This window comes from Carassius auratus, unplaced genomic scaffold (genome assembly GCF_003368295.1).
Source record: "Carassius auratus strain Wakin unplaced genomic scaffold, ASM336829v1 scaf_tig00216996, whole genome shotgun sequence".
Taxonomy (NCBI): domain Eukaryota; kingdom Metazoa; phylum Chordata; class Actinopteri; order Cypriniformes; family Cyprinidae; genus Carassius; species Carassius auratus.
In genome coordinates this window covers 12,043-20,282 of record NW_020528842.1, presented here as the reverse complement: position 1 = coordinate 20,282, position 8,240 = coordinate 12,043, and the positions used below count along the sequence as shown (strand labels likewise).

The window sequence follows — 8,240 nt, the reverse complement described above, 5'->3', positions numbered from 1 at the left end:
ATTTCAGGCAAAAAAAATAAAAGTGTGAATCAATAGAGTTGATAATTGCTCAGGAGAGGGAACATGTTTAAACAAAATACGTCAAACATGAGCGTAAACTGAACATGGGAAATTCAATGGCTATTTATGAGAATTGAACATATAGCAAGCATTACAAAACCAAACGGCCAGGAACGTTGTAGCAGTTAAATAATGGGAAACAACATTAAAATGAATTTGACCTGTAAAAAGGAATTAACAGTGTTTTTTTTTTTTATTCAAGTCATCGTCCGAGTTCTCATCTAATCAATTGTCCTCTTGTAATATTATACGATGTGAAATCAATCAGTGACCTTTTTAAAACTGTCATTATTGATTCAAATGAACTGGTGGAGAAAAGCTGTGACGCAGAACTTTTGATTTTATTGCCGAGGAGGGGTCTGTTGCTTCCTCTCAGGACCATTAGTTTTATGTACCTAAAGATTTTACTCAAGAACTCAATTCTATGCTATCCTGTGTCTGAGGTGAGCAAACAATTGGCAGTCCACCGTTGAATGCATGGTCTATAAGGTATATGACATCAGATGTTGCTCGATTCTAGCTTTTTCCCCATTTCTATATCTTTTGAATTGGTTATTGATGATATAATGGCAGTCACATTTCATCCAGTCTATTAATTTGTGGAAAACACATTAAATATTCAGTTCTCATTCAATGACTGAAGCAAACCATTTCTGTATGAGCATGGTTTTAGTTTCTGAATCATTTCATTTAGATATTTTTTTGGGGAGCGTTAATTAATGAATGTCAGTATGAAATGCCTGTTCTGCAATTAAAAGACTAATTACAAGAATGCAGAACAACCTGAAAAGATGTCTTCAGAAAATGTTCTGAAGAATATAATCATCCAGTTTTGAGTACCACTGAAATTCATTGTATAAAACAAGTTCTTTTAAGTTCCACAGAAGAAAGAAAGTCATAGGTTTGGACCGTGGGAGAGTAAATGATGGCAGAGTTTTTATTTAGGTGAGCTTTTAAAGAATAAATATTTGAACAGATCTGCTTTCACTATTAATATTTAAAAAGCTTGTGTCTGCAAAAATCTAAATCATGTGATCTACACAACATGGAAAGATAAAAAAAACAACAAAAAAAAACAGGAAACTATCATAAAAATATTTTTCCTTGAAAAATTCCAGAAGCAGAAGCATTTTTAAAAGGACACTCTAGAGTAGACAAATGATTTTCAATACTCAAAAGAAAGATGAATTCAACTGATAGATTTCGGAAATCTATCAAGGGGTTACATGTATTTACAAGTAAAAATCCACAGAGTGAAAAATTTTCTTTGAAATGGGTCGAGCCTCATGAATTTGCATGTAAGTTCTGACAGTAGTAGTCAAAATAGCTTGAAAGCATGATTGATTTCCTATGAATTTTACCATTCACCCATTTTTAAAAAGTCAACAGCTATATCCCCTCTCTGTCAACTCTAGCAGCTTATCCGTTTCATCAGGGGTTACATCTGTACGTTTCAAGAGATGGTGACATTAGGCTACTGAAGGTTGAAAAATGTACTTAAGAGATGTGTTTTTACTTCATTCTGACACATGAATCCATTCGTCATGATTGATGGTTAGTCTTCCGATACATGGCATTTGAGTGTGTTTTTGTTCCAAGCTTAAGAAAGAAATGTTTTTGTCATGTTACCGAAATGCCAAAACAAAACCTGATGAATGTTGTGGTGAATCCACAAAAGAGATAAACATCAGAAAATTCGGTTAAAGATGTGTCACATGTATGTGTGTAAATAAAGGCTGCATTTAAAGGAGGAAAAAGTTATACCTTTTCATAAGCCACTGTTAATATTTTTGGAACTGGCACATGTCCAACACAAACAATCAGTTTGTACAATAGTTAAACAGTTAAAGATGAAATCATTCTAAGCCACAAATCATTTTACAGGTTTGTGAAGGTCAAGGGTGTGATTGCATGTTTCGAAGTCAATGGTTTTATTCTGCGTCTGGGCACAGTCAGGTCTCACTCACATTCCATCTATTCACTGGAACTGGAAATCTGACACCGTGTGGGATGCAACAGGGCTATATAAGACACTCTTTAGTGCAAATTAGTTTAAGTGCTTAGTTTTCGACATTGAAGGACATCCTAACTTGCACAGATCTTCTCGCTCAGCCATGTCGGTCCGTCGCAGCAGTAAGACGTTCACCACTCGGAGTGTGTTGGGGTCATCTTCCTCTGGTGCACAGGTCATGAACGGAGTGGGGAGTTTAGGGGCCTCCTTGTCCTTTGGTGGACAAAACTACGGCAGCGCTGGGGGCTTTGGTGGCCGCCTCTCCAGATCTTTGTCCACTTCATCTTTGACAACGGCTGGTCATGGTTATGAGGTCATGTTGCATGGCAGTGAGAAGCAAACAATGCAGAACCTCAATGACCGTCTGGCATCTTACCTGGAGCGGGTATGGTTAACTTGAAATTGTAACAGAAATTACATTTCAAAAAATATTAAAAAATCTTCTTCTAAGGAACACTGATCAATGATTTTTAAAACACATATTTATAAAAAAAAATACCTTAATATTTTTACAATGCGTGTATGTGTCAATAGCATTAAAATTGTTTATATATTAACTCTTTAAAAAATAAAAATATCAAAATTATTCTACAGTACGTAATAAATATTACTAGAAATCCAAAAAGAATTTTTAAGTGAATGTTATAGCATGCTATATTTAAATTCTGTGTAATGGATGAAACAATGCTTTTAATAAAACGTATTATAATTGTTAATTTTAAAGTTTTTTTTTCCTTGTTTGTCTTTAAGAAAAAAAAAAATTTGTAAGGTTGTTAATTTTATTATTTGTTAACATTGGATTACTTTATGTGGATACAGTTATTGTCATATTTTCATGTTTTTTTTTTTTTTTTTTTTTTGGTTTTCTAAATATTTAGGCGGCATTATCAAAAAATTCTAATAACTTTATTTCTGTCTCAAGTCTTAATATTTCTGCATTCCCTGAAATCAAATGATGTAAGATTGTACAATAACAATTCAGCTAAATTCATCCTTGAGATTATGTGGGCTGAACTTCTACCTCGTCTCGTCTTTAATGATTTTCTGAAGATCCGTGAATATGTTTTGTGTTTCAGGTGCGTACTTTAGAGCAGGCCAACAAGAAACTTGAGCTGCAAATTAAGGAGTTCTATGACAACAAGAGTCCGCTGCAGAGCAAAGACATGAGTGCTTATTTCAAAAGCATTTCAGATCTCCGCACACAGGTAGAGCTGCTGTCAATCATCCCAAAGATCCACACCCTTGAAATGACTGAAATGGCATGTGGTGAACGATGCCTCACCTTGTGCCATTATTCCAATGCTTTGTGTTTCAAATATCACACATACCACAGGGCAATCCTGTTCACACACTGTTAAGCATCCGTGTTAAACAGAGTGATACTTTCTCTTAAAAAAAAATGAGAGGCATGATGTTGTTATGCTAAATAAAATGATATATGAACATCCACTGATTAACCCACATTTCTATTTTTCCAAAAGATTAACAGTCGTTATGTGGAGAACGCTAAGATCCGTCTGAGTCTGGACAACACCAAGCTCGCAGCTGAAGATTTTCGGCTGAAGTATGTGATGTGTTACACCAACACTCAGATTTTCAGATTGCAGAATGTTTAATTTTCAGTGTTAGTTGCTCCTTCTTCAGGATTATAGTTTAAGGAATACCATATACTCATTTTTCTCCTTGGCTTTGGCAGGTATGAGACGGAAATGAATCTGCGTTTGATCGTGGAATCGGATTTGGCTCGACTGCGGGGGGTTCTGGGGAGATCAAACTCTCCATTGGAGATCTAGAGAACCTGCTTGCTGGACTGAAAGAGGAGCTGCTGTTCATCAAGAAGAACCATGAAGAGGTGCATACTCAGTGCACCTTCACACATTTAACCAATTATTACACAAGAACAGTTTTTGGAAGCGTGAACGCTTCTTTCTCTCCTCTTCTTTTGCACAGGATCTGCATTCGTTGCGGCAGCAGCAGAGCGGTTCTGTTAATGTGGAGATGGACTGTGCAGGTCAGTCAAACATTGACAAGGAGCTGCAGGAGATGAGAGCGCAGTATGAGATGCTTATTGAGAAAAACCGCAGAGAGGCTGAAAAATGGTTCCAGAGCAAGGTGAGCCAGTACGACAAGTTCACCTTCAAGAAAACAATATGTCAGGCCTAGCAGAGGCGGGTGCACTTTCCTCTGAAAGGTCACAGGATTCTAAGATATAAAAAGAGTGGAATGCAATTCATTGTCTCAATGTTTTTTAAAGTAAATCCCTTAATAATGATTGAAATGCCAGCTGTCTGATGATACGCTTCAGAACAATGGTCTGTATAAAAGGAATGCGATTTGCGATAGTCAAGTAATCGTTAAGTCTTTCTTTGCTGTAAAAGCTTCCGAATATTTTGCATTTGTCTGGCTTAGACAACTGTAGGGGGAGGAAAGTATTTTGACTCAGTCTAAGATAACATCCCAAAGTCATTATATAGTCTCATGGTAATTATTAATTATGTTGTGTAGCAAGTTTGTATGAATTCATACAAATAGGGCCCTATGAAATCCATTTTTATCATCATGTAATCCTCATTATTTTATCGGTGTCATTATTTTTAGGCGGAGGTGCTGCAGACTCAGGTGACCAGCAGCTACACTGAAATCAAGACCTCTCAGACTCAGCTCACTGATCTGAAGAGAACTTTCCAGAGCCTGGAGATAGAACTACAGGGCGTTCTCACAATGGTATATTCTCACAGGAGATATCTGATGATCTCTGCTTATTTTTCATTATACAACAGTTATTTCCGGTCCTTGAATGTGATTGGCTGAGCAGCATTACAAAAGCCCTATTATAGGCACCTTGACTTTTTACTGTTCATTCCGTTTTTTGTAAAAATCCAGTCATCTAAATAGGAATTCACACCATCGGGAACATCTTGTGAGATGGAGCAGATTTTGCAATCAGTGGGTCATGTGAATTCATCTCATTGACCAGCAGAAGGCTTCTCCATTTCCATTTCATTTCAGTAGGAATCCACGGATTCAAGTCAAGTTACTGTTTAATGAGTCACTGAATCATTCAAACGATTCATTCAAAAACAAATAATCTTTACCAGATAGAAGTGACTGTGAGCAGCAAATCATTAATTCAACCAATTAGTTCAGAATTGTGACTTTTTATTTCACAGTTCTGAAATTTTCTCCCAAATACGAATTTACTTCTTCTTGATTTAAGAGATATAAAATAAAATATATCTCAGAAATAAAGTCAGAATTGCAAGATATAAACTCGCAATTGCATGTTATAAAGTCAGAATTTTGAGCGATTAATTTGTCTTTTTTTCTCAGAATTGCGACTTTATATCTTGCAATGTTTCAATTATGACTTTATGACAAGCAATTGCACGTTTTTTTCCTTAGAATTGGATTTTATAACTCTTTAACTTTATAGCTCATATCTGACCATGAAAAGAAGTCCAATTTGTGAGATATAATCTTGCAATTGCATGAAAAAAGTTAGAATTGCAAGATAAAACATTTTTTATTTTTTATTCAGTAGTGTGGGCTTCCATAGATAGTTGTATGCACACATTTGTTGCCAAAAATAACTAAAAATGTTGTGCCTAAAATGTAAGCTACTAAGTATTTATTTCTTATTTATTAAATGCTATAAAAACAGTTATTCTCACACTCTCAATCATGCTATTGAATTGAAACAGCTAGTGGACTTGGAACATGGGTTATAATAAAATATTTCCACTTTTTATTTAATTTACATTCTATGTAAATACTCATTTTGCACAGAAAACCAATCTGGAGCAGAGTTTGGCTGATGTTGGCATGCGTCATGCGGCCCAGCTGAGTCAGCTTCAGTTGCATATAGATCACCTGCAGGAGGAGCTTCAGAGACTCAATGCCAACATCCAACAACAGGCTTCAGAGTACCAGATACTGCTGGACATCAAGATGAGGCTGGAGATAGAGATCGCGGAGTACAGGAGGCTGCTGGACGGAGAAGCTCACACGTATGTAGAACAGATTTAATTTTGCTGTTTTAGAAGTTAGTGAGCTTGTGTGCTGTATCAGCTTTGAGACCCAGAGTATGTTGTTGTGTCCTCTAGGACCTTCATAAGCACATCTGCATCTTCCACGTCTAAAACGTCTGTGACGGAAACAGAAACTGTGACCAAGATGGTGGAGATAAAGGAAGAGGAAGGTGAGTGAAATGAAATTCTCAGCCAATGCAGTGCAGAAATGAATGAAAGCAGGCAGTAATATGTAATATGCATCTGTTTGGTAAACCCTTACAGAGCATAACCCTCACCTCCAGCGCCGAGTGAAGGTCATTGTGGAGGAGATTGTGGATGGTAAAGTCGTATCTTCTTCTGTTGAGGAGAAACTCCAAGAAATTAGCTGAGAAGATAAAGCAACTGCAAAAAAAAAAAAAAAAAAAAACATAATTGTAAACTAGAGTATAAAGATAAATGTTAACTCTAGGGTGACAATACGTTCTCTTTTACCCTGGCATACATATTATCCAAATATGCATACATATAATGTATGAAAGCTGTAGAAAGCATGTCAACAGGAAAACAAAACCAAATTATGCAATTTAAAAGTCGGACTTAGGGAAAAATAGCTCTTATTGTCACCCTAGTCAATGCAAAGATTAAACACAATATCAGTCTTAATTCTGTGACAATAAATTGGTATTTTTGGGCTTTAATTGTTCTTTTTCTTGCACTTAGAATAAAATGTGTTTATAATTAATAGTATAATTATAGCGTGTTATTTTGTCATCCAGTCATTATTACTAGAACTGTGGTGTTAATGTTGGTGTGTTTTGGATACGAGCCACTAGGTGTCGCAGTACGTCAATAATGAATGACTTGAGAGGGTTAAATGTAAGGAAATGAACCAAGAAATGGTTAAACTGATGAAATTAAAGTAAATAAAAAAGTGCAAAAATGTTAAAAATGAAAATAAAAAGGTTTTTAACAACATATCTAAATGTAAACATGTACTTTTCTATAAATGCAGGATCCTGGCCACTAGGTGTCATAGTACATCTAGTGTATTTGTTGTGATAGTCATGCATGTCATTCTGATATAGTTGCACATTTGTATATACCTATCACATATCAAATGTTAAATTTATAATTTGTTAGGATGGAAATCAGAGTATCATATTTAAGGGAATTTCATTTCCAGTTAAAAGAGAACTTTATTTTGAGTGGATGTTGCCATTTTGTGCCATATTTGAGTGCTATGAAAAACTATTAGTTAACTAATAAACATTTCAGGATGTATTGCCTTATTTAAAGGGATAGTTAACCCCAATTTGTGCCAAACCGGTATGAGTTTCTTTCTTCTGCTGATCACAGAAGAAGGTATTGTGAAGAAACCGTTGGACCCCATTGACTCACAAAGTATGGAAAGAGATAAAATGGATGTAAATGTGGACCAGAACCTGTTTGGTTATTTTATTTTGTGTTCAGCAGAAAAAAAAAAAAAAAAAAAAAAAAAAGAAGAAATAATTAAATTAGGTTTGGAATAATTTAAGGAAGAACTATCCCTTCACAATTTTTTTAATTATACAATCAGAATCTCAAAAGATGGATACATATATCAACATTAAAATGACTTTCTAATGTAAGCTTACTGGTAATCTCATATTGAGCAATCGCGTGCTGAGCAAGAAGAACTGCTTATGTACTTGATCTTGATTAATGCATGATTCTGCTAAATGTTTTTTCTTACATTACAACACAAATCCAAAGTAAGCTCAAAGGATAATACAATGATAAACTGTTTGGTTAATGGGTAAATTACTTTTTAAAGCAGGTGTTAAAATAGTATACTTAGTATTTCTAAATGAGAGATAGAGCTGAAACAGGTTTTATTTTAAGCTCACAAGCTGTGGGAGTTCAGGTAAAACATTAAAGTTGGTGGGTGGGGGGTATGCCTGTTATATTCTTGCAAAGATAAAAGGAATAAAATAAAAACAGTTCTCTTTACTCTGTATATCTTGTGCATTTATTGTTAACTGGTTTTGAAATATGAGACAGGAATTAAAACCTTTTTGCACAGTGATGAACAGAATCTTGGGTGATATTCTAATATAAAGACTTTATTGCTCCTTGATAATAAAGATTACTAGTGTTCGGAGCCGTACACATGATATGCA

The 8,240-nt window shown here is 35.2% G+C and overlaps 1 pseudogene; it reads left to right on the top strand.

Annotated features, from left to right (window-relative positions):
* The first annotated feature begins 1,935 nt into the window (after nucleotides 1–1,935).
* LOC113099666 (keratin, type I cytoskeletal 19-like) lies at nucleotides 1,936–7,246 on the top strand (annotated as a pseudogene).
* The last annotated feature ends 994 nt before the right edge of the window (nucleotides 7,247–8,240 follow it).